Genomic DNA, 27218 nt, shown 5'->3' on the forward strand with positions numbered 1-27218 from the left:
AAGAAGACAGCTGCCTGCAAGCCAAGGAGAGAGGCCTCAGGAGAAACCAACCCTGCTGGTATCTTGATCTTGGACATCCAGCCTCCAGAACTGTAAGAAAATTAATTTCAGTTGTTTAAGACTCTTAGTCTGTGTTATTTGAAAGCCCGGGAAAATTATTATAATTGGTTCACCTAAAAACTGTTCCGGTTCACTGGATAAGGGAGAAAAGTGTAGTTTGGAGGGCAGAGGACAAGGGACTCCTAACCTCCGACATACCAGAGATTGAATGCATCTTCCTCCTTGGTTTGAGGTGTGCCATGTCAATGGCAATTGTAGCAAGGTCAAGGTGGGGGGGGGGGGGGGGGCGGGGCAGTCTCCTGATTCTTGACATCTGGCAAATCCTGTCCACCCTGGAGGCCTGAAGCTGAGGTCATCTCAGGTATCTAGCAGTTGGTCTGAAACAGCTGGACGTAAGCTACAGCCTAGGAGAAACCAACTTTTAACAGCCTACTTTCTTTTTTGGCCTCTTACCTTTGTGGGTTGTGATGAATCTGTTTGTCATTGTTATCCTTCCAGAAAAAGATAAGATCATGGGGTGAGTGGGCTAATTGGCAGGGAGGTAGCCACCAGCACATTTACAGGTTTGACAAACTGGCCAACTGGCCCAATGCTGCTTTTCACCACGAATCCACCCAAATTCCAGGTTCTACCTGGATGCATTCATTGGTCCTCCCTCAGACTCTCAGACCTGATAGACACTGGGTTTCCCAGGGAGTATGGGGCAGACAGAACCACTTCCCTGGGGGCCACGAGAGGAGAGGGACCCACAAATGCTCACTGCTGCTAAGGGGTCCAGACACACGAGTAGGCGGGACTCAGGGCTCAATCTAACAATAGATATGTCATTAAGCTCTCTCCTGGCTGGGGGTGGTGGTGCTTGTGGGGGGACCTGGGGTAGGAGGGAAATCAAAGCAAGAAAGGAGGGTGTTTGAAAGGTATTGTCAGGCTGATGTGTGGAGGGGCTGAGAGGAGTGACATGCTCTACTAGACAGAACTGACAGGCTGGCAAATGGCATCGCCTTTACTTTCCCAAGGATAGCAGGGTGGGCGGGTTTGGCCAATTCAAATGCAAAAGCCCCAGGGCTGGATGACTGGGAAACCTTTCAGTATTCACAGCCATCCCTCTCCAACCCCACATAAAGGCCTAAAGGGTCCCTTCACATCTCTTCATTCACTTTGAGGTTATTTACACAGTGGGATGAGAGCCCCCATAATCACTGCTGGCCAAGATACACACAAACCAACACACACCTCAAACCTGAGGCCTTCAAAAGGGGGGAAGGGGTGTCTCAAATTCTATCCCAACCTGATCCACTGGAGGAGGAAAGGGGAAGTGTAATAGGGGTCCCAGCCACGGGGCAGATTTGAATCAAATTAGAACAAAGAATAGGAAATATCTGCAGTGCAGCCAGTTCACCCAGTTTGGATGGGGCCATGAGCAGCGAAGATCTGATGGATAATGTGGTCCTGAGTTCAAGCTCCCCAGCTCCACTATGCAAGCCAAGCCAAGCCTTTCCTCCCGGGACCAAAGGGCTAGCCTTGTCCTTCCCCAGCTCAGTGAGGCCAGCATGAGAAAGCAGCGTGCATGCTCTCGAAAGCAAGGCAGTCTGATCATTATTCTGTGTAAGCAAGGTTAGAGGAGACCGGAAAAACAAACACCCCCCGCCCCCACCCTCCCCCCAGCCCCCAGTAAAATCCCCCAAGCCCCACTGCTTTCATAGATGAGAGAAACACGGAGAAAAAGAAATCTGCTCTTGGCAGCACTCAGCAGTTATAACTCCGCCAAGCCTCGGCCTAATGGTCACATTTACTACCTTGGAAATTTCCGTTTCAACTCTCCATTCTCATTTGTGTGTGCCAGCCGGTGATGCTGGGGGTGAGGGGAGGTTTGAACCTGTCTGCTGGGGACCCAAGACCTGGATCAGGGCAAACTGCCCACTTAGGAGGCCTTTCAAGCCGCCCAGAGTATGTATGCTTAGCGCTTTCTACCCCCATTTCGATGTGTTTGGTTTAAAACATTTAGCCCCAGGCACAATGAAGTGTCTCATTTACGGCGTTCTCCTGGACCATTAGACGGGGACTCCACACTCATTACGCTGATGAACGTGCCACTTACCCATGCAAATTCCAAGAGCTGCCGACACAGAGATGGGAGGTGCGCAAGGTAGCTGTCAAGGGCTGATTTAATTACACAGTCATTCAGTGGGCAAAGCGGAGCAATTTTTAGCCAACTGTTCTAGTAAATATTATGGGAAACCCTTTCACAGAGCGCTAATTCTGGCTTAGTGATTTCAAACGTGCCCGGCTTTAGTTCTCATTCAAACGCTCACCGGGCACCCGGAGACCCTAGGCCAGGCCAGAACGCCAAACAGGATGCATTAGCCGGGATACCATTTTGCAGTTGATTATTAAAATATAAATAAATAAATAACGCTACCAACACCTGAGTATCACTGCCATTTAGGTGAGGACACACTGGAACACCCCCTAACTTCCTGCGGCTCTCAAGCCTTCCCGTGCCCCTCTCCCCAGGCTGAGTCCCGCCAACCGGCTGCGGGGCGGGCGGGGGACCCCCCCGCCCCCCCCCCCCCCCGCGGGTTTGGCCAAAACAACCATCGCAACCCCACCGGGACGTTTGAAACGACAGCCAATCACGGCGTCCACCCCAGGGGAAATGGCATCCTCGCTTTCATTTTACTCCGTTTGTGACGGACCGAAGGAAAACAGCACAAAACAACACGTCCGACGACAACTACCTCTCAGGGCGTCCGCTGCGGCGGCCGGAGCCGCACCCGGGCGTGTCATCCAATGACCTCGCGGAGAAATGCACTCCCAGGAGTTCAAAGAACCGCTGCCCAGGCACGGCCGTTTGGCCGGCCGCAGACACGGATTTCACTTTCCACAGAGCAGAAAACGCACGCATCCCCGTGTTTTTTTGTTTTTTTTTTCCCCCCTTCCGAAAAAGTCTATAAATAACCCAGGATCAGCACAATTATGCAAAACATCCTGTTAGAAGAAGAAATGTAAACTAAAACCACTTACGGAGACTCAGGCTGCCAACTTAATCTGATTCTACGACGACTGTAAACATGTTGTACTTTTGGAACCTGAAGCGATCCACATGAGCACGGGTGCCGTCACGAAAAAGAAAAAAAAAAAAAAAGAAGAAAGAAAAAAAAAACCTCACAACGTAACAACCACAGAAGCCCAACCCCGAGTCGGAGCGCCGCGATTCGGGGCTCTGCACGCCCAGGACCGCGGGGACCGGCTGCAGTCGGCACCGGCTATCCCCGCTCGCACACGCCAACTGTTTTGACTACAGGCACTTGTTAAACACAGAGTTTCAGGTCCTACCAGTTGGACACCAGAAGTTCATAGAACTGACCCCGTGCCAAGAACAACAAGCACAGAAAGCGAAACGGCCGCCGCGTGCGCCGTGTTTTTGTTAACTGTTGAGGCAAGCCCCAAAGCAATTGGGTAACCATCCAGGACCCAACGGCCCTTAAATAACAAAAGCCAAAGATTAGCACCTCGGAAGAAATGGCGATGTTTGGCAGAGAAAGGACACGGGTCAACCCAGTTTATTGGTGGGGTGGGTGGTTTTCCGAGAGAAGGGGGGAGGGGGAGGGGCAGGTGTCACATGACAAGCTGCGGTTATGAGAAGGATCTGACTGGGTGCTCCCTTGAAGCATCTTTTTAACGTCGAGATTGACTTACGAGATGTTGGCAACGCCAAGGCCTCGGTGCACATCTGGAGTGACTGCATTGGAATTTGTTAGTTGGTAAACCCCACGGGAGGGAAAAGGGGCGGGCGGAATGGAGTTTTCAAGATGTAGCCAGGGGTCCCTGGCCGGGTAGTTCAGGTGGCTAGAGCGTCCTCTCCAAACGCCAAGGTTGCAGGCTTACCCCGGGGCCAGGGCACAGACAAGAATCAACCAGTGGATGCATAAATAAGTGGAACAATAAAGTGATGTGTTTCTGTCTCCCTCCCACCCCCTCTTCCTCTCTCTAAAATAAATGAACAACAACAACACATGGGAAAGGGACTTCCAAGTTCCCTGCTCGGTGTGCCACTGGCCATGTAGGAAGCTAAGGGAGGGACAGCTGTTTCTGACCTGGTCCCGAGAAAGGGTTCCCTTTCCCCTTTGAGTTTAAGGTTGTTAGGATCAACCTTTGTCCCTCCCAGGACAGGAGTCTGTGCTCGCTTCAGGTGACAGTGAAAAAAGTATTTTCATCTGGCAAAATAAAATGAAAAGGCATGTTTAAACCCCATATTTAACAAGGTTTTCCACTGCTTCCTCAGAATGCATCAACTAACCAGATAAAATTTCAGAGTTGCCAGAGGAGAACTGGGGTGTCGATGTAAGAATGAGAAATTTTAAACTGCTGAGTGGACTCAAGCCTCCCCCGCTACCCCAATCCATCCATCCATCCATCCATCCACCCATCCACCCATCCATCCATCCATCCACCCATCCATCCACTAGCTCTGATTTGAAGAATAAAATGTTGTTCCTTCCCCACTCCAGAGGCCTAGGGGAAAGTAGTAAGTAGAAACAGGTTGTTTGTAAAAGCCACTGTAACCTTGGGCCAGACTCCCATTTATGCTGTAGGCCCTCTGGTTCTGGGGGGCCACCAGTGCGATGGTGGTGGATATGAACCCACACAGTGGCTGCCCCTTTCCTCCCAAAGGAACTCACATTTTATGACTATATCTAGAAACGGTTTCACTGGGATCTTAAATGATGCTCCCTGGAGTGAGACGGAGCAGTTGCCTGACAGATGCAGAGAGAAGAGCAAAGGCAACTCAGAGCATCCAAGACAAAGGAAGGGGCAGGCGAAGAGGAAGGTGAGGTGGGGGAGAGGGGAAGCGGGGAGGGAGGCCCTGGAGAGAAGGCTCTGGTCTGGCAAAGTGAGTCTTAAACCAACCCTGGCCTCAGGGCTGGCAACTGACTCCTTAAAGCCCGGAGTATTTGCGAGCCCCGCTGCTCACTTAGAACTCCATGGTTTCCCCGTCTCCCTCACACACATTCTATCCTTCGATCCTCCGAAGCATCCCGAGAGATGGGGAGGGCTGGTATTATTATCCCCATTTAAAAAGAGGAAAACAGCGGCTTGGAGAAGCCTCGGTCTTAGCCCCATGAATGGCGACTTGCGCTGGTGTGGTGTTTTATTCTTCACAAAGTACTGTGAGAGCGTCATTGGTCCCATTTCTATGGACGGGTAAATTGAGATTTTGGAGAGGACACAAACCATGTCCAAGGCCACAGTGCCAATCACAGACAGCCCGCGGCCTCCCATCTCCTCACCCAGGCCTTCTCGCTGGCTTCTACTGTGTTTCCAGAACACACAGTGATAGAACTAGAAAGGCCAGTAAAGTTGTTTTATTATAAAAACACATCTTCTCCCTTGGTTTCCTCAAAACTCCCCGTTTTGACGTTTTTCTGCAGCAGTTCACAGACTGCAAACTCCCCGTGCCCAAGGGTTCCTCTCCACACCGGCAGCTTCGGACATCTGCACACCAGAGTTCTGATTCAATGGAAAGTAACCATCTCCGCCCAGCCTGCACCCAGCCTGCACCCGGGCCTGTCACTTGATTAGTTCACCCACGTGCTGGTCCCTGGCTCCTCACCTAATCCTGGTCTAAGAAGCCGGGACAGAATGGCCCTGCAGGCCTGCCAAGCGGTACACGATGTAGCCTGCACCTCCAGGTGTGCTGCCTCGGCACATGGTTTGATGGGTCTCTTCTTCAATGTGGTGTTTCAAAGTTCTGCTTTTGCTGAGTTCTTTGGCAACAGAGGCTACTGAAAACACGGCACCAAAATGGAGGGTCCCGCTGTCATGTGCCTTGTCTGTGCCAAGTGGGCACCCTCACAGCTTGGTGGGGGGTGCCACTGCTGTTACGTGATGCACATGGGCAGGCTCATTGCAGGTTGGGGGCATTTCTGCCGAGAGAGCATGACAGTGAGTCACTGCAGGCGCTGAGGTGCTTGGAGGGGTGAATGGAGACATGTCAGGATGTCCAAGCGCTCAGGGCCATGAAAGAGATGCTGAGTGGGGAATGAAAGATGGAAGACGGTCAGGAGGAGATGATTAGAAAGTTCTAGAATGTTCTGCCACTGCCTCATGAATCTATCTCTCCTCTTCTTTCTCCCTGAAAACACAACAAAACACAGAACCAAAGGCCAGAGAAGTTGGATGTCAAAGTGGCCTTCATGTTGAACGTCACTAAAGCAGCCTAAGTCGTAAGGACTAATGAAATTTATGTCTCCTGTTCACTGGAGAAGCTCTGTGGGTAGATGAGTTGCACAGGTGGTGCCTCTCACTGGTTTGTTTGAGGTTGTTTTGGTAACCACATGACATTTGCATCCACGCTACCTGAAAAGAATATGGGGACTGGGTACACCAGATTGGTCTCGACAGGAAAACTCATTTGCTCACAAGATACAACATGAGTAGACTACAGTATTTCCATGTACCTTGTGACTCCTCTGAGCATAGAGACCCCCCCCCTTTTTCTTAAACCAAAAAGTAGGACATATGGTTTGACAAGTGCTGGCATATTCAAAGAAGACAGGAAGGTAGGCCATTTAAAATCAGAACATCTGAAAAGCAGTGAGGCACGGCCACCAAACTTGTAATATCAAGTTGTTAGTAAAAGTGGGCTGATGGAACATGGAACTTAGCAGAAACTTGTTGTAGTTAGTACTGGTGTGCTTACGAAGCCATAGACCAGACAAATCCCACTTTGCCAATGAATGCGGTGGTTTGGGGAAGGCTGGTGAGCACAGTACACCCAGCTCTTGAGGACAACAGTATCGATGGAGACAAAGTTGGGGCCCTGTGCCCCCTCTCTGGGCATTTAGATACCCTCTGGGCCTCAATGAAGGGAGCTGCATACATAGACAGAGAAGGAAGCTGGTCAGGGACCAGTGAGGTCTGTAAAACATGCATGGCCTGGTTATGTGGAAAGCTGGTGAAAAAAAGGATGGATCCAGAAAAGGATGGAATCAGAAAAGGATGGAGGCCTGCGCTGCCAGGAGACAGAAAGGCAGGGTAGCATGTCAGCAGTTGTGGCAGCCGTTGGCTGAGGACTTGGCTTTCCCCCTGATGTTGCCCTGCACACCTCCAGGTCAGAACCTAAGGCGCAGCTCCATGCTTTCACTTTTGCCCTGTTACCCGGGTTCAGGTACTGAGTCAATCTGACTGATCTTACCTGAGACTGGCTTTGGCTTAAGCCTCTGTGATGGGGGCTCATGACCAGTTTTGCACATATGGGGGCCACACACGCTAAATTTTTCAGGGGAGTGCAAATCTCAATCAGCCTTAGTCAGTACTGTACCCAAATCTGCAAAATGACTTTATGGTGAAGGTCAATAAATTGGGTTGACTGAAATCTGGATCACTGGACTGTAAGTAAGTTCCTTGAGGGCCAGTTCTGAGTCTCCTTTATCTGTGGGCCAATGCCTAGCCAGAGCAGAGAAGCCGTGCTGTGCATTACTAATGCAGGCTTCGAACGAGCAAGCGACATTCCAGTTACTGTGCATCGCAAAGATATACGCGTGCCTTATTAGGTGACTATCTTTATGTTAGATGGGTATCAGATTTAGTATTTTAATGAACTTTATCAGTTTATTTTATTTTTTAAAAAATATTTTTAAAATTGATTTCAGAGAGGAAGGGAAAGGAAGAGAGAAATAGAAACATCAATAATGAGGGAAAATCATTGATTGGTTGCCTCATGCACGCCCCCCTCTCCCCCCACTACACACACACACACACACACACACACACACACACACACACTAGGGATCGAGCCTACAACCTGGGCATGTGCCCTTGACTAGAATCGAATCATGACTTCCTGGTTCATAGGTCAACCATTGAGCCACACCAGCTCGGCTAAAATTTAAATATTTTATATTTTTCAGGTGTCCTCCATCCCCCCAATCCCAGGCCAAATTTGGTATTTTTAAAAGTTATGTTTGTGATTCAAGTTAGGAAGAAGGTAGAAAGGCTTTCCATTTAAAATTTAAAATACGAAATCTTCAAAAAATTGCAGGCACTTTGTAATAGGAATCTTTCTAAAAGATCTTCATCCCACTGTCCTTTGTCCTCTTAAATTACATACTTTGAACATTACTTGATCCTTTTTTTGGATAACTCAGGGTCACTGTTAAGGGCATTCATTTCTATACTTTGCTATAAAATGGTGATGACTTCAGAGCTTACAACTCTAACTTTCAAACTTTTTTACTTTGATCCACCTTTAAGAAATGAATTTCACACTGCAACCCAGCATGGACAGATGGACCAAAATTCCAAATGATAATATTTATCTTTAATTAAAAAGCACTCTGATGTTTTCTCTTCTATTCCATTGTTTAAAATGTTGGCGAGGATCCACTAAAATCGATTGCCCCACCATCGTGGGTGATGCCACCCTTTGCGCACACTGAGAAAGCAGGCAGAGCTGCCTGTCCCTGCACAAGACGGGTCTCAGCTTCCCCACGTCCTGTCTTTTTCTTTTGTTTTCTGCAGTCTGATGTCCCTTGGTTTTACTCTCAGGGCTGCCTCCACAGTCCTCAGAGTGCTAATTTGCTGAACTTGGAAATCAGACTGGCAAGCTTGCTAGTATTATATATAAACTAAGTGTAAGCTTTTTTCAATGAGAGTGGGGCTGAGTGGGGCTCGGTGCCCTTCAAGTGCTCGGAGCTGCTGGCTGGGTTCCCGAGGAGCTTGACTCGGTGGCAGAGTTCATGATACTGAGGTGTTTGTTAGTGGACGCGCCGTGTGTAAATACCCGCACGCGTACGTTTCCCTTTCTGAAAGGAGTACTCTGAGGACTGGGCCTCAGGCTGCAGGGGTGATTAAGTGACAGAGGCTCCTGGCAGCGATCTTGCTTGGGGAATGACCAGGGCTTCAGCGTAGGAGGAAGTTATTCCTAAAGAAAGGGACCCCACTTCGGGCAGTTTGCAACAATGCGGTATCTGGGCTCTACTCCAGACTGCCCTTTGCCCGGCTATTCACAGCGCCTCCTGGCCTGCACTTCAACCGTCAGGAGTCCTCCCACCTAAGTGCAGGGAAAAGAAACCAAGATATTTGAGACTTACGGGGGAATTCTGAAAAGTGTGTCAAGTGTGTGTGTGTGTGTGTTGGAGATAGGTATTTTATATTGATTTTTTTTTTTTTAAAGTCCGGCAAAAGGTAATACTGTGCCCCTAAAGTTGTGTGTTGCAGGGGTGGGGAATGGGCTGTTTAAGGCCCGCCAAATTATTTGGTTTGGCCGTGCCAAGGCATGAGGGGTGAGTTAAGTAAATGTTTGACCAATACAGCAGGCTGGTTTTTAAGTTGGTAGTTTTGTATGGCCCACAGATGATGTTATACTTATCCAAATGGCCTTGGCCGAAAAGAGGTTCCCCATCTCTGCCACACAAACCTAAATACCAAGCAAGCAGGCCCTGGTTAAGTAAACGACTGGCACATACATTCAATGGAATGCTGGCAAGCTATAAAAATGATGGTGTAGGTCTATATTTACTGAAATGTGTCCACAATCATTTCATGTGGGGGGAAAAAACCAGATTTCAAAGCAATGTCTACCATAGGATTTCACTGTTACTTAATAATATATGCATATAAGTACATATGTAAACATAGAGACAGTCACATAGAAAGGATTAGAAAGTTTTACACGGACACTGAAATATTTACTTTCTTATATTCCCTGGAATTTTGGTAGTTTTTACAATGTATTACTTTTGTAATAAGAAAGAAAGCAATTTTTTCACTTTGAAACAGTAAAATTCTACATTATTATGCAAAACAGTACTCCTGTTTGGGGCCCGCTACCCCCTATTCACCTCATTTGTGACTGTTCCCATGGGCACATTTGCCACACCTATGCATCAACAAGGCAGTGCACTCATGCTGAGCTTTCACACTCACCTCTCACTCGTTAGGGTGTCTTCTCAGACTTTTAAGAGTTCCACTCATAAAGAAGGGTAAGTTGAATCTCTTTGAAAAATTTTTATATGAATGCATCTTAAGGCAGAGGAAGGGATCTGGTTTTACTTTAAAAAATATTTTTATTGATTTCAGAGAGGAATGGAGAGGGAGGGAGAGAGAAACATCGATGATTCGAGAGAGAATCATTGATCGGCTGCCTCCTGCACACCCCACACTGAGGATTGAGCCACAACCTGGGCATGTGCCCTGACCAGGAATCGTACTGCGACCTCCTGGTTCGTAGGTTGACACTCAACGACTGAACCACGCCAGCTGAGCTGGTTTTACTTTTAAGGGTCATGTTCTCTTCTCTGATGGAGTTAAGGGGAAATGCAAATCCTCAAGCAGATGGCTCTGCTAGTTACTCCTCTGGCAGAAGCGGGCTACAGGTCTCTCCACCCTCCAGGAAGCCAAGTGAAAGAGCTGCCCTGAAGCTAGTTACCGCTCAGGCCGCAGCACAAACCGAGGCCGGGGTAAAGGATAGGAATAATCCTTAACTCTTGTTAGTGCTGCTCTCTCTACAAAGTTTATTCCCATCCATGGGGTAACTGGTATCTCCTTAAAAAATGCCTAGGGAGAGGGGCAGGCAGGTGTGTTATTCTCAGTTTACAAAGGAGGACAATAGGACTTATTGAGGGGAGGCGGTGTGCCCTCGGCCACCCTATTGGGAACTGGAAGAGAAGGATGGACACTCACTTCTTCTGGGCTTGTTACCTTTGCTCTGTGCCACTGCATTCTTTCTCTAAGTAGAGTAACCATATCCTTCATCACCCTAACTGGACACCTCTGAAAGCAAAAGGGTGCTCAGTGGATGGGCCCCAGTGCAATAGGTAGAGGCTGTGATTCTCTTGAACAATCTGGATTTAGGGCTACTTTAGATATGAGCCAGCCCCTCCCCCTCCCCTCCCACACATACATGTAATCATACCTTTTGAATAGGAGAAATGAAACGTGGTTTACAGCGCCTACGATTTTTTTGTGTGTGTATATAAAGAAATGAGAGAGAGAGAGAAAAGACTTGAGTATACCTGGTGTTTCAGTGTGTCTGAACGCTCTAGGCTTTACCTCTAGGGGACTTTACCTCTGGGGGCGATCGGCTCACATGCTATCCAGAACACAGAGTCTGGGATTGGGTCACACTCCCAAAGGGGCTACTTTAAGTCTTTCTGCTATCGGTATTTCGATCAGCGTTCTGAATAGAAAACGTGGGCTTTTGTTGGTAAACCTGTGGCTTAGTATAATGAATGCTACATATGGATGCTTACCGGTAAAATGAAAGGTATTCAAGATACGAGGCCCGGCCCCAAACCGCTGGAGACATCGCCGCCATCCTTGTATAAAGAGGGCACCGGGACCCAGCGAGGCTTGTGTGCAGCCAGTGCATTGGGAGGGCTGACACAGCGCGCTGCTGAGGCGGGAAGCAGTCCTGTCTCCGGGATACTCTTGCAGCTGCCTTGAGCGAACCTTTCGTACACGGTACGATGAAACACGCCAAAGCAGAAAGGGCTGAACTTCATCAAGTTTACCAGATAGGTGGGGTGAACGGATTTCTCCCTGCTTATTGATCAATGTGTGTTTGATACATGCCTGTATCTGTGGCAGATTTCAGCCTCACACTTGTGTTCATTACAACCGGGTAGTGAGGAAATGGGGGAGAGGCTAACCCTCACCACCTCCACCTTCTGCAACCTTCCACAGCGGCAACTGTTTTCTCCCACAATATACCTACAAGCTCTGCCCGGCCAAACCAGCTTAGGGCAGTCAGTCCACAGTCCACGGCGAACATGCCTCGGGGTGAGCCTGAGATGGGTAGATTTCAGGAAGGGAGGGAGTCCGCAATACATTTTCCTCTTCACCAGCTCATGAGCCTCATGAGAGCAGAGACTGGGTCTGTCTTGTTCACTATTCTGGTCCCTAAGCCTCATGCCGTGCCAGTCCATAGAATGTGTGTGCTAGATATTTGTCCAATGAATAAAATAAGTGAAGTAGGAATTCTGTTATCTCTAGAATCTGTTTTATTAAGTGTAACGTCATTGGTTTTACTCCACTAATTATATCTGAGCCTCATATACCACACTCTACATCTTGCCTTGGATTAAGATTGTACTTTAAAAATCAAGAAAGAAGCTGGTAAATAAAAACCACTGGGATTATATGGTTTAATTCTCACAATAACATGGTGAGATTGGAATGATCACTCCTAGGTTCAGAGGAGGAAATCCAAGCCCAGAGAGGCGAAAACTTAAATTAGTAGAGCCAGAACCTGAACTCAAGTCTGTCTGACTCTGAGCCCAAGTATGTGCTGCTACCTAGAATTAGCAATCACCCAGTTTTGCTTTGCAGGGAGTGAGCTTTTTCTTAAACAAAAACAAAAACTACACCCTACTCACTCTATGTCATACGACTGAATGAGCACACACATGCTTTTGGCACTTCATCTTATTTTATCAAAAGATTTTTTTTTTTTAGGGGGGGGAGGGAAGCCAGATGGATGTTGGAATATATGAGCCAGCTTTCCGGCTCTTTTGCTTTTAATTATTTTGATTGACATGTGGCTTTGAGGGATGTCTAATGGCCTCGCGTGTCTTTGAGCTGCAGAAGAATCAGCCCCTAGGAATCTGTCGCAGCTCTCCTCGTCGCCAGGGCACCAGGCGCTGCGGCTCATTCCGATACCCTCCCCCAGGCATCCTGCCCTCCCGCCGTCCGACTACTGAGAGCCTTTTGTTTCAAGCCTCTGTGACTTGGTGCACAGTGTTCTTTCCCCGGAACGTTCGGCCACCCTTTCGTTCTTCACCTTGGTTAATGCTTTGTCTTCTTTCAAGACCCAGTTCAAACATTCCCACATCCAGGAGGACACTTGGGAGGCTCCCGTCACCCGGCACCTCTCAGGTCCCCTTAGCACTGAGCACGCCTCCACCTTAGCACTTGGCACAGGGCCCTTAAGGACCGACCGACTGCCTTGCCTCCCTCTTCCACTACACCACCAAGAGCCCACGTCAGGGACCTTGTCTTAGTACTGCCGCATAGCAGGCACTCAAAGTGCGGTAGATAATGAATGGGCAAATGAGGAAATAATTAGCCAATCCACAGTAAAGTGAGAGAAGATGCAAGGATCGGCGGGGCCAACAGTTCCCATGGTCTGAGGGCTAGCGAACCTTAATTACTTGTCTTAGCCAGTGCACTCAAAAAGGGTTTTTTAAGCCTCAGAGCACGATAGTGGATTTTAGCAGAGGCAACAGACTACTTAATTCTGAGTGCTCTGCTCCTTTGCCTGTTATAGGAAAAAACCTCTGGAGAGATGTTCCCAGTGCAGCCAGTTCCCCCTGGCTGATGCGGTGCCAGCCACCCGCATCCCCTCAGGGGTGGGGTGCTCTGACAGGCTGCACTCCAGTTCCCGAGTGCCTACCTACGCCCAGACGTTATCAGGTTCCAGGAGCAGGCCTGCGCTGACCGAGTGAGCCACAGCCTCATCCGACCGTGGGGCTCCGGCCTCATGAAATAAACGATTTCCAGCATAGCCTGACCCTTCCAAATGAAATTCTATCCAACCACATTGTGTAGATAAAAATAATTTAGTGATTTTCTCCCACTAAACTCTTGGGCACAGACCAAGAAATCTGCAGTGTGGCTCTTTTGATGCTACTGCACAAGTGTAAATATTTAGGCTTTTCTGAGCTCTTCCCCATGTGTCAGCAGGAATGTTCCTGGCATTTAGGGGGGGTACTTTTGCTTTGTGTGGAACCATCCCATGGATTGTAGAGGGTTCAGCACCTCAGATCCAATCAACGACAGGTACTAGGCCAGCCTCAACCTGCATTTCTCCAAACAAACATTTCTACGGGTGAGAGTTGCCAGGACTGGAACTCTCAGAGGGTTAGCTTTGACTCATTTTGCAGAAGGAGAATCTTGGCAGGGACTGGAGAGGTCACCCAAAGCAGTGGTGGGTTGGAACAAGGCCCAAGGAGTCAGAGAGAGAGCACATCGGAGTCCAGGGGGATTCAGACCAAGGGCTTTCTGTGTGGGGGAAGCAGAGGCCCTGAGAGCAGGGAGAACGCCTGGGCCCCTTGAATGAAGATGTAAAAGCAGCGAGGGCAGTGGCCTCACAGAACCAAGGACTGGAACTTGAGCAGAAGTCAAAATGACGCAAAAGGGAGACCGAACGAGCCGGGGGTAGGGAAAAGCCCAGGCAGCAGCTCTGAACCCTGGCTACATTCAGCCTCCTCCTCTCAGGCTGCAAGGGCATACAAAGGGGCCAGGAAGGTCACTGATTCTGGACAGCTCGGAGATTCCACATATTAACTAGCTCTCCTCTCTTTCCTGGCCTTACAGGGCAGCGACAACACAACCACCCTTTCATCGCCACCATGACCACCATGGCCACACCCCACAAATATGACCCACAAGTCCCTAAAGTGACCGTCAAGGGCATCTCGAATACAAAGAGGGGGAAGGCTCTAAAACCAGCAAGGAGAACAATCCTGCTGAAGCGCTGAGCAGTGGGGCCCTGAGCCTGGGTGCACTGCCAATCGCAGACTGAACGGCTAACCGCTCCATGGCCCTAGCAGAATGGCAGCGGCAAAGTCGCTGTGAAGCCACTTACTGCTCTGTCTCATCTTTCTCACTTATTTTAAATTTATTTTATTTTGCTCTGTTGTTTGCCACCTTATAAACAGCCTTAAATCCTGCAACGAGCCCGAGTATAAATAAAGAAAGCGAAGGAACAAAAAACATGGCTGCATTGTCAGCACTGCTAGACTGAGCATGAAATGTTTCGGCTCCAATCTGAGAGGAAGGAGGTGCTCTGTCAAAGTGGGAATGGAGGAGGGGGAGGGGGAGAAAGTGGAGAAGGCTGGCCCGGGCCCTGGAGCCTGGGTCGTGCCCTGTCTCTGCATTAAGGAGTCACAGGGCCTCATGCAATTTACTAACATCTCGGGCCTCAGTGTCCCTGTCATTAAGATGAGGGATCTGACTAGATGATTTCAAAGGTCTCTTTATGTCCAAGCATGGAGATTCCAAGCGGCACCCACACTTGGCACTTGTTTCTTTCTCTCTCTATTCTTCCTTGATACACTGCCTCTTCTCCACGTGGAGTGGACCAACCAGGGCTCCTTCCAGAGGAGTTTGTGTGTGGGATGACAAGTGTCAGTTGTACTCGTCACCCAAGGAGATAACTGGTCACTCCAAAGAGATTACTGTTCCATTAAAAGAAACTGGAGGAGATCCAGGATGGCAGCAGAGTAGGTGTAAGTTACACTCACCTCCTCCCAGGACCAAACTGGGATCACAAGTAAATGATGGAACAAGCCATCTGAATAGCCAACTCAAGACTAGCTGGACAGAAATCTTATAATCCAAGATTTGCAGAATAAGCCACATCGAGACTGGTAGGAAGGGCAGAGATGAGAAAGGGCAGAGATTTTCAACCTTGTGTGCAGTTGAGAAGCTGGAGGGATTACTCAGCTACAGAGGTCCCTCCTGAGGAATGTGGGGTCTCAACCCCAGCCCAGGGCACCAAAGCCAATGAGAGGAGCCCACATAACTTCTGGCTGCGAAAATCAGAGTGTTCTGTCCACTAGGGAGGCAGAAGTCTGCTAGAAACCCAGGTGCCCTCTTAAAGGCCCACTGCACGAAACCTCATTCACAGCCACGCACCCAGGCTTCGGCAGAGCGAACGGAGCACACTGGAGTCATGCGAAGACTCCGTTGTGTGGCACTGGGAGAGAGCGGAAGAGACAGCCACGAGGGTCCCTGTGCAGGGTGCAAGCTTGGCAGGGCAGGGCCATTGGGAATCCCTTTCCACACAGCCCACAGATGCCATCTCTCCTGGATCGATCACCTCCTCCATACTGCATCAGCCTGGAGGAATGCACTAGCCCTATATTCCAACTCCCTGTTGCCCCGCCCTGCAGAGCTCTCACCCAGCTGCCTGGACTTGTGGTGTGGACTTTCTGGTACGGCTCTTGAGGGTGAAATCAAGGGGTGTCAGAGACTGAATTGTGTGACTCTGGAGCAGGGACCATTACCATCCCTTTGCCTGACCAACCCACATGAGGTCCAGTAGCCCCACCCTCCTGATTCCCAATGGCCCTGCCCTGCTAAGCATAGATCCTGCAGAGGAGTCAGCTGGCTATCCCACTTGGGCCTAGTGCAGACTCTCTTGGAGGGCTCTGAAGAGGCAGAGACTGAGCTGTGTGGCTCTAGGGCAGGGGCCATTTTCCCCTTGCACACTCGACCAGCACCCCCATTTCTGTGCAGAGATCCCCTTCACAGACCAAATCCCGGTCTGTTTGGGCCTGATGAACTCTGTTTGCTTCTCCCTGATGACTCCCTGAGACCTGTCCCACTACAAAGGTCCGAGGGCACGGGACAGGTGGTGGCTGACTTTGGTGTACCCGGAGCCTTTTGTTGAGTGGCCTCAGACCCAGCACTGACACTGAGTTTGAATCTTTACCAATCTGGTGAACAACACTCATCCCTACTCACTGAGAACCTACCCCACGCCACTCAAGTACCTCCAGAGGCTCTTTCAGTGACTGAGCCTAACAGGCAGCCGGCAAACAAAGGTGAATCTTGGGGTGCCATGGGCCTTTTGCTGACCTGCTCCACTGGCTCAGTGCTGGTGGAAGCTGGTCTGGGGTGCAGCTTGGTCCCTCCCTCGTACACTCAGGTCCACAAGAGGCAGCCACAAACTGTGGATTGCTTTGTAGCTCCAAACAGGTAGCCCAGGGCCAGTCACAGGAAGTGTCTGACATTGACCTGCACCATAGTTCCTTCCCAAGAAGCTCCAAAACCAACACACCCAGAGGCAGAATTCAACCTCATCAGAGCATGACCCAATTGTCTCCACAAGTGGCACACCCGAAAGGGAGGTCTTAGCAGGCACCCGACCCTGCTGGAGCAAATTATACTTCATGAGGTCAGCCCCCACACAGCAGTTCATACATTGTGGTTGGGTCAATCTTCATGGTCAGCCAGTCCAAGGGTCCACTGCACCCAGAGATGGGTCAACAGCAATCAAGACTCAACTACAAACAGAGAGTTCACATAACCCACACAGGGGGCATTTTTGGAGAATGTAGCTCAGGTTATCAGGGAGACTGTTCAGTTCCACAAGACACTTACCACATAAGGCCACCATACCAAGACTGGCAGACATCACAGCTCTCCCTAATACACATAAACAAATACAGAGAGGCAGCCAAAATGGGGAGACAAAGAAACTTGCCCCAAGTGAAACAACTTAATCAAATGGAGGCAAGCAATCTACCAAATACTAAGTTCAAACCAATGGCTATAAGAATGCTCAGTGAACTTAGGAAAAGAATAAATATACTCAGTGAGAACTTAAAGATAGTAAACATTCGTTTAAAAAAACATATAGAAACCATAAAAATGTACCAGTCAGAGATGAAGAAATCAATGTAGACTACATGAAGCAAAGGATCGAATCAGCAATTTGGAAGACAAGGTAGCAGAAAATACCCAATCAAAGCAGCAAAAAGAAAAAAGAATAAAAAAAAATGAGGATAGTTTAAAGGAACTTTGGGACAACATCAAGCATAACAGCGTACATATCTTATAAGTACCAGAAGGAGAAGAGAGACAACAGGGATTGAGAACCTATTTGAAGAAATAACGGTTAAAGATTTAAAAGTTAGACCCCAAACCATAAAAATTCTAGAAGAGAACATAGACAGTAAAATCTTGGACATTTCTCATAGCAATATTTTTCTTCTTGGGCAAGGGAGACGAAAGAAAAGATAAACAAATTGGATTACATCAAACTAAAAAATTTTTGCACAACAAAGGAAACTATGAACAAAATAAAAAAAGACAACCCACTGAATGGGAGAACATATTTGCCAATGATACATCTGATAAGGGGTTAATATTCAAAATGTATAAAGAACTTATAAAACTCAACAGCAAAAACCCCAAAAATCCAATTAAAAAATGGGCAAAGGACTTGAATAGACACTTCTCCAAAGAGGACATACAGATGGCCAAAAGACATATGAAAGAATGCTCAATGTCACTAATCCCCAGAGAATGCAAATTAAAACCACAACAAGCTATCGCCTCACATCTATCAGAATGGATATCACCAATAAATCAACAAACAAGTATTGGCGATGATGTGGAGAAAACAAAGCCTTGTGCTCTGTTGGTGGGAATACAGATTAGTGCATCCACAGCGGAAAGCAGTATGGCGTTACCTCAAAAAATTAAAAATGAAACTGCCTTATGACCTAGCGATTCCACTCTGGGAATTTATCTGAAGAAACTGATACACCAATTCGAAAGAATATATGTACCCCTATGTTCATTGCATCGTTATTCACAATAGCCAAGATTTGGAAGCAGCCCGAGTGTCCATCAATAGGTAAGTGGCTAACAAAGGTGTGGTCCATTTGCACAATGTAATACTACTTGGCCATAAAAAAAGGAAATCTTACTCTTTGCAACAGCATGGATGGACCTGGAGAACATTATACTAACGGGAATAAACCAGAGAAAGACAGGTATCATATAATTTCACTCATATGTGAACTGAACCAACAGGCAAAATAGAGACAGACTGATAGACAGAGAACAGACCGACAGCTGTCGGAAGCAGAGGGGCTGGAAGCTGGTTGGGGGAGTGGACGGATTGAGCAAAACGGGGAAAAAAAAGTAAGAAAAAAACCAATAGACATGGACAACAGTGTGGTGACTGACAGGATGGGGCAGAGGACGTAGAGGAGTATTATAGGGTAGATAAGTGGTGGTGGAAGGAGACTAGATTTAGGGTCATGAGCACACATTCAGAGTACAGATAATGTGTTGTGGAATTGTGCACCTGAAACCTGAATAATTTGGTGAACCAGTGTCACTCCAACCCATTCAATAAAAGGGCGGAAAAAGATGTGGTACACATCTACAATGGAATATTACTCGGCCATAAAAAAGAATAAAATCTTGCCATTTGTGACCATGGACTTAGCGGGCATTATGTTAAGTGAAATAAGTCAGTCAGAGAAATAAAAATACCATATGATTTCACTTATATGTGGAATCTAAAGAACAAAATAAAGGAACAAACAAAATTGAAACAGACTCATAGACACAGAACAGATTGATGGTTCCCAGAAGGGGTGGGTGCTGGGGGGGTGGTGCTGGGTGAAAAAGGTGAAGGGATTAAGTAGTACAAATCAGTAGTTACAAAAGAGTCATGGAGACATCAAATACAGCATAGGGAATACAGTCAATAATATTGTAATAACATTGTATAGTGTCAGGTGGCTACTGGAAATATCGAGGGGGTAATCAGTTTGTAAAGTATGTGATTATCTAATCACTAAGCTGTACACCTGAAACTAATCCTATATAATAAAAGGCTAATATGCAAATTGTCCCCTCGGGAGTTCCACCAACTGGGAGTTTGACTGCTCGCTATGATGTGCACTGACCACCAGGGGGTGGCGCAGAATGAAGGAAGGCCCCGGCCAGCAGCCGGAAGGCCCCGATCGGCCCTGACTGCCAGCCAGGCCTAGGGACCCTACCCATGCATGAATTTCGTGCACTGGGCCTCTAATATAAAATAATACTAGACGTAAAGTGTAACTGAAAAATCAAATTAAAAAATATAAAAATTTAAAAAAAGAAATCAAAGCACCATTCATTTTGGACTTCAGGAAACCAGGGTTTATTTGGATAGCTACTGGCCAATTCTCATCGTAAAATGGGATAAAAATACTGGCTTTTTGTCTCCATTAAGTTTCCTCCTTTTACATAAGTTTTGTTATAAAAAGTAATACTACATCTATTTACACAGTATCTATGATGCTGTAGCAGTCATTATAACAATCAAAACACTATTATTAGCATATCGGGAGACGTTGCTGATGTTCTGTGACGTTTTTCTCTTAGTTGCCCATTTAACATTTCAGCCTTGTGTTGGTGTCCATAGTCTCAGAAACCCACGTCACTGTCCCTGTTTGTATACGGATGGCGTAGCACATCTGTTGCTCTTCGTGGACCCAATTCACAATGTCGGAGAAGCGTGCCCTAGAATAGTGCTTCTCAAACTTTATCCTGCTCATTCATCACCTGGGATCTTGTCAAAATGCAGATCATGATTCTGTAAGGCATGTATTAATCCTGCCTTTTTATTTTTCTGTATTTCTGACACTTTGACATTTTAGGGCCTTGCTGACTCTGGGCTAGCCAATTCCTAGATATAGTAAACTCTACCCGCAAGTGTACATTTCATATGCAAATCAACCCATCTAAAGCCTGGACCCCAAACCACCTTCTTTATGGAGCTCTTAAACTCCAGGCCACTATCCCCCTGCCCAGTCACCCCAGGGGCAGGAACAAGACAACGAGAGACATCCTTATACCCCAAACTAGCCAATCTTAAGCCTGCTAGCTCTGCAGCCAGTCCTTCGTGGAGACCACTAGAAAGCCTCTTGCCCATGGTTTCCCTCTCCCTCTGCCTCCTGACTGACCCATGTGGCCCTGTGGGACATGACAGGTACTCTTGTCTTGTGGTTGTTGTTAATTCTCACTCAAGGGTATTTTTTCACTGCTTTCCAGAGAGAGTGGAAAGGAGGGAGGGAGGGGAAGAGAGACAGACATTGATGTGAGACACATTGATTGGTTGCCTCCTGCACACCCCCCATCTGGGGCCGGGGATCAAACCTGCAATCCAGGTTTGTGCCCTTAATTGGAAATGAACCCCCAGCCTTCGGTGTGTGGGCCGACGCTCTAACCACTGAGTACACTAGCCAGGGCACAGACTACCTTTTTAATGGCAACTGTTTCCTGATCTGTTGGCCTCACCAGATGTGAATAAGAATAAAACCCACATCTTCCAACAGCCAGAGATGGGGCCTGGGGCCGCCGCTGCTGCTCTGAGAACCACATGTGTGCATAAGGCTCTAAATTCCTAGGTTCCTGTCCTGGGACAGGGTGCTTCGGCGGGGTTCGAGGGGAACCGGGGCATGGGCCTGTGCTGGAGCCCGGTGTGCTGCAGGACTGAGATGGGGAAGTGACCGAGGCTGTCACACAGACAGCCCTGAGGACAGCTGCCAGTGCTTCTGTCTTCCTTTCCCTGTGATGTGGGCCCAAGGAGCCTTCCGAGATAAAAGTTAGAGGAAAAGCTGCAATGAAAAAGAAGCATGGCCTGAGGTCCTTAAACTAAGGCGGCACAGTGGCATACGGGTGGCCCAAGGCCCAGGGGAGAAAGGTTAGGACTCTGTGTGCTCTTCATCTGAGCCATGTCTGCCGTGGGCTATGGACGCTAGGCAGGCATCCTGAGAAACCCGTCAGGAGCCCCCAGAGGACTTCTAGAGCAGTGGTTCTCCACCTTCCTAACGCCGCGACCCTTTAATACAGGTCCTCATGTTGTGGTGACCCCCAACCATAAAATTATGTTTGTTGCCACTTCATAACTGTAATTTTGCTTCTGTTATGAATCTGATATGCAGGATGTATTTTCATTGTTACAAATTGAACATAATTAAAGCATAGTGATTCATCACAAAAACAATATGTAATTATACATGTGTTTTCCAATGGTCTTAGGAGACCCCTGTGAAAGGGTCGTTCGACCCCCAAAGGGGTCGCCACCCACAGGTTGAGAACCGCTGTTCTAGAGTAAGCCTGGGGAATCCAAGCAACTTCCTGGTCCCCGCAGCAAGCTATCCAGGCACCTACCCATCAGCCCTCCGGTCTGGAGGTGTCGGAGGGCTCTGTGGATCTCCCCTCCCAGGGTCTCGAGAGGATCTCAAACCTTCTGACTGAGGCCAGAGCACTTTCCTCCACCCCAGGACATGGTGGCTCCATGTGTGACTAATAAAAGCAAATCCTGATTAAGAACTATCAATTGTAAGTACTTCATGTGGCTTATCTCATCTAATCCTCACCACTCTAAGAAGTAGCTGCAATTTAAATCCTGATTTTCAAGATGAGCAAGCAAGCCCAGAGAGGTTAAGTCGCTTGCCCAAGCCACCCACTAATGGGCAGGGTCAGAATTTAACTCGGAATCCTGCAGCAGAGCCTTTGCTGCCAATCGCTGCCTCCACGCCCAGGGCAGTGCTCCTGCAGGTGCAGGCCTGGAGCTGCAGTGTCAGCATCAGCACCGCCGGGCAGCAAACGCCCCGCCCAGCCCGGACCAACTGAATGGAATCTGCGCTACAAGCTCTCCAGGCCCATGTGCTGCACACAGAATCTTGAGAAGCCCTGTGTCAGAAGCAAACCTGATGGAAACTCATTTCCCAGGCCAGGCCGATAGTAATAGCACAAGTGTTACGTCAAATTTAGATTTCACTGCCCGGCAGGTGTGACTCAGTGGTTGACCGTCAGCCTATGAACCAGGTGTTTCACGGTTCGATTCCCAGTCAGGGCATATGCCTGGGTTTCGGGCTTGATCTCCAGTGGGTGGGGGGGGATGGGGGCAGCTGATCAATGATTCTCTCACCATTGATAGTTCTATATCCTTCTTCCTCTCCCTTCCTCTCTGAAATCAATAAAAAAATTTTTAAAAAAATTTCGAGCCCTAGCTGGTTTGGCTCAGTGGATAGAGCATCAGCCTGCAGACTGACGGGTCCCGGGTTTGATTCAGGTCAAGGGCATGTACCTTGGTCGCGGGCACATCCCTAGTAGGGGGTGTGCAGGAGGCAGCTGATCGATGTTTCTCTCTCATCGATGTTTCTAGCTCTCTATCCCTCTCCCTTCCTCTCTGTAAAAAAATCAATAAAATATATATAAAATATTTTGATATCATTGCTTAGCTTAATGCTCTGGGAGGTGGCTTGGTATACATAGCAGAAAGAACAGGCATGGGTTCAAAACCCAGGTTCCGCAGTAGTTACCAGCTAGGAACTTGGGCAAAGACCTTCGCTTCTCTGAGCCTCCCTTTTCCTCACCTGGAGAATGGGCATGTAATATCTTCCTCCTAGAGTTCAGCGTGTGAGGTAACTATATACAGTGCTCTGCCCATGCCTAGCATCCAGGAAATGCTCCGTAAAGGGCAGCCCCAGTACCTCCTCAGAGCATCCCAATTTTCTAACATTCATGCCCCTTTGTTCATGCTTTACAGCAGTAGGAATTCTGACTTCCGTTGTGGCCAAAACAAGGAAGATTCCATTTAGCAGGTCCGGGCGGGGCAGCTGCTTGCTGCCTGGGTGGTGAGGATGCAGATACTGCAGCCCCAGGCCTGCACCTGGAGCAGCACTGCCCTGGGCGTGGAGGCAGCGATCCGCAGGCAAAGGCTCTGCTGCAGGACTCGGATTTAAATTCCGACCCTGCCAATTACAGCTTTCAAAAGGAATGAAGCTGTAATTTTGGAAAACTGGAGAATTGAGCTAGCTGCACAGTGCTAAAGGCATTACCATGAACGCCCACGTGGGGCACGTGCGCCCAGGACTGACAAAGGCTCAACCCCAGGGAGAGGAGAAAGTGCTCACTCGTGAGTGGTAGAAATTCATATTTAAGCAGCAGCTTTGTTCCCATCTCTGTGATAGGACTACACCTGGTAATGTGGTTACCAGTGGAGCAGGGATGCTGATGGTGAAAAATCCGCTCTTAACACAGAGCAAATACTGCAGTGATGATCCCAGGCCCGAGCCCCGCCATCTCCAGTCCTGTACACACTCGGAAGAAGCAGTTCTCCACAGCCCTTGTCGCTGAGGCGTCTTACTCAGACACCAGCAGGCTTCAGGCTTAGGCAAAGAAAAGGGACCCTTTCCCTCAAAAAAGAGGAGGGAGAGAAAAGAGAGAGGATGTGGGAGAGGAAGGAGGGAGCCTCAGGGAGCCTTGATGTCGAAGCTAAGCTGCCATCAAGCCTGCCTTCCAATCAGGAGAAAGGGGCACAAGTAGGATTTAAAGAAGTTTTTAAAAGATAAGGAAAAAAAGGAATACTAGCTCCATTATGTAATTAAAACCCCACTGGGACATGTCAGTAGTTACTCTTCATATCTGTAAGGAAAAAATTCAATGAAAGGGTGTGGGTGGCAAAATGAAAACCTGAGCAGACCTCATCTTATCATTATTCCCTTCAGGATTGGGAGATCTCCACAAAGATATTAGACTATTTTGTATGCGGGCCCAGTTGTTTTATTGTTCTTTCAGATTCTGGCCCAGGGAGAAAACAGAACAGAACAAAAACCCCCAAACCAAAATGGGTTCTCATGTACCTTTACTCTGGCCCTGTTACCAAGTTATTTGTTCTTCAAAATTAAAAAAAAAAAGGCCCTAGCCAGTTTGGCTCAGTGGATAGAGCATCAGCCTGCAGACTGACGGGTCCCAGGTTCGATTCCGATCAAGGGCATGTACCTGGGTTGCGGGCACATCCCCAGTAGGAGATGTGCAGGAGGCAGCTGATCGATGCTTCTCTCTCATCGATGTTTCTAGCTTTCTATCCCTCCCCCTTCCTTTCTGTAAAAAATCAATAAAATATAAAAAAATTTAAAAAAGTAATTATATAAACAATAGTATATAGGAAAAAATGTAGAAATTCAGATATGAATAAGGAAGAAAATAAAAATTACCCAATCACCACACCATTAAAAAATATACATACATACATATTTTTAAAAATGTGATTGTACTGAGCATTCTGCATTAAACTAGAGGCCTGGTGCATGAAATTCGTGCATGGGTAGGGTCCCTAGGCCTGGCTGGCGATCAGGGCCAATCTGTGGAGTGACTAGCAGGGTGATCAGGAGGGCTCCTACTGGCACCCGCCTTGCCTGGCCTGGGGCCTGTGGGCTGGGGGCAGCTCCTGTGTTGAGCCCTGCCCCCTGGTGGTCAGTAAGCGTCATAGTGACCAGTCGTTCTGCTATTTGGTCGATTTGTATATTAGGCTTTTATTATATAGGCTGTATTAAATGCTGTCCCCCCCCCCCATCCCCACTTATTCCCATCATGAACATTTCTCCATGTTATGAAATATTTTTTAAAAAGATTCTTTTTAAAAGTGTACTTATTACTCTTAACAGCCCTGACTGTTTGGGATTTACACTGATTGCAATTTTTTGCTCTTCTAGATAATTCTGTAGTGAATATCCTTTAGGTAAGTTCTTGCACACATTTCTATTTACTTTCTTAAATAAATTCCTAAAAGCAGAATTTTTGGTTCTAGGCCCTTGATACATGGAGTTAAATGTCCAGCAGGAAGGGAGTGTCCCATTTACCTATCCACATCCAGCAGTCTGTTCTCCTTCTTCCTCACTAACGCTGGGTATTACTAATTTCTAAATATTTTCCATTTTGATAAGTGGAAAATACCGTTTTAATTTTTGTTTTTGATTACCAGTGAGGTTGAACATTTTTCATGTTCATTGGCTACTTGAATTTCTTTTCTGACAAATTGCCTACTCATATCCATTCTATAATTAGCATGTTTTTTGTCAATATGCAAGGATTTTTATTAGTAAGGATATTAATATTTGAAAGTCAGAGTTGAAAATTATAATTGTTTATTAATACAACAACTGTGAAATGGTTAATACCATCAAGCATTAAAACGTTTTCTGTGGGGCGGGGTGGGGAGAGGACATAGGGGGACGTGAAGTTAAATCAGATTAAAAAATCTTTTGTCACCAAACCTGACCCTGGAATGGTCTCTCTTTTTTTTAAATCCTCATCTGAGGATATAGCTTTTGATTTTTTAGAGAGAGAGGAAGAGAGAAAGAGAGAGAAACATCGAAATAAGAAACATCATTGATCAGTTGTCTCCCTTACATGCCCCAACTGGGGATCAAAGACACAACCTAGGCGTGTGTCCTGACTGGAAATCAAACCTGCCGCCTTTTGGTACACGTTTACGATGCTCCAACCAACTGAGCCACACTGGCCAGGGCAAGAACAGCTTCCTTTTTAAAGCAACAGCAATAACAACAGAACGCCAGACATAAGCATGACAGGATGGCCTCTTGGGCTGAGTCCTGTGCCTGCGGTAGGTAGTACCTTCCTGTTAATCTGCTGCAGGACAGCGGGTAGGAAAGAGCACTCAATAGGCACCTACTCACGTGGGCCCAGCCCCAGCAGCCACAGGAAGGGCAGGCATTTTGCAGAGGTTCTTGTTTGTTTTAGAGCCAACCAGTCAGTGGTCCAAATTCTGAGTTCCTGTGTGCCAGCTGGAGTGAACTCAGTGATCAGAAGATCCCATAAAAATGGATCCAGCTCCGCCCTCGGGGTGGACAGGACCGAAGAAGATTTAAGGAAGCTACAACAGTGCTGGCCTCACTGTTCCTAAGAGGCAGGGCCACATCCACCTTAAGACGTGGATGCCTGAGGGCTCCCCCAAGAGGCGGGGCACAGACTAACTCTGGACTCTCCCAGGCAAGGAAACACCTCTATACACACTTGATAGGGCCCTTGAGAGGGCCTTCCCAGCCCTTCGAGAGGTGGGGCAGGAGGAGAAAACGCGGCCAGCCGGGTTGCGAGCTGTACAACCATCTGCACTTGGGGGCCAACCCAGGTCCCTAATTACAGGGCAGGTATTCAGGTCGGATGCTTGCCATTCACATGGGCTCTGTGTCTGCTAAGGCATGTGTCCAGGCTATGACTGTTCAAAAATAGAACAGGAAGTCCTGTTCTCCAAAAGCTGGAGAGAAGGCAGCAGCACAGGAGTGCCGATTGGGAGAGAGGATTTAACTTGTGGGGAGGGCTCTGAGATGAGACGAGAAGCACCTGCTCCAGGCACAGACAGACATCACAAACGGGTGATGGACGGAAGCGGGTGTCAAGTTGCCGGCTGCGTTTCCATGTCATACCCAGATCCCAGGGTGAGCAGGACGGACACACACCAGTCTACCGTGGGTACCAGGCCCCTGGCCAATCCCCACTAAAACAGGGTTTTCTTTTCTTTTGTAATCAGTAATAGATAAATGAAGGGAAGCTAAGGAAAGAGAAAAAGGAGTGGACGGGCAAGGAGAATGTTTAGTATATGGCCAGCTCGGCATTCATTTCCCCCTGGATCTCTTCTTCCAAACATAGATCTTGATTTTCCTCCGGGGAACACCCTTCTCCCACACAGTCCACGGGGTTCCCCTGGCGTGGGCCCTGCCCCACCTCTCGAAGGGCTTGGAAGGCCCTCTCAAGGGGACCTCGGTAGCTGATAGTCATCATCCCAGACAGCTGTGTAAGGCCGTATAGGTTAAAGAGCTTCCGTGTGCAAA

General features: G+C 48.0%; 1 protein-coding gene across 6 annotated transcripts in view; it reads right to left on the reverse strand.

Moving 5' to 3' along the window:
• ATXN7L1 (ataxin 7 like 1) overlaps positions 1–27218 on the reverse strand; it is a 229902-nt gene that overhangs the window by 70109 nt on the left and 132575 nt on the right. Inside the window, exon 1 of one of the 6 annotated variants that reach the window (XM_059712802.1) lies at positions 3085–3455. The exons of the other annotated variants lie outside the window; for them this stretch is intronic. The gene's annotated coding sequence lies outside the window, so the exon portion shown is untranslated. Of the gene's footprint in view, positions 1–3084; positions 3456–27218 lie in introns of those variants that run through there. 6 annotated transcript variants of the gene reach the window in all.

Source organism: Myotis daubentonii, chromosome 10 (genome assembly GCF_963259705.1).
Source record: "Myotis daubentonii chromosome 10, mMyoDau2.1, whole genome shotgun sequence".
In the NCBI taxonomy this organism is placed as follows: domain Eukaryota; kingdom Metazoa; phylum Chordata; class Mammalia; order Chiroptera; family Vespertilionidae; genus Myotis; species Myotis daubentonii.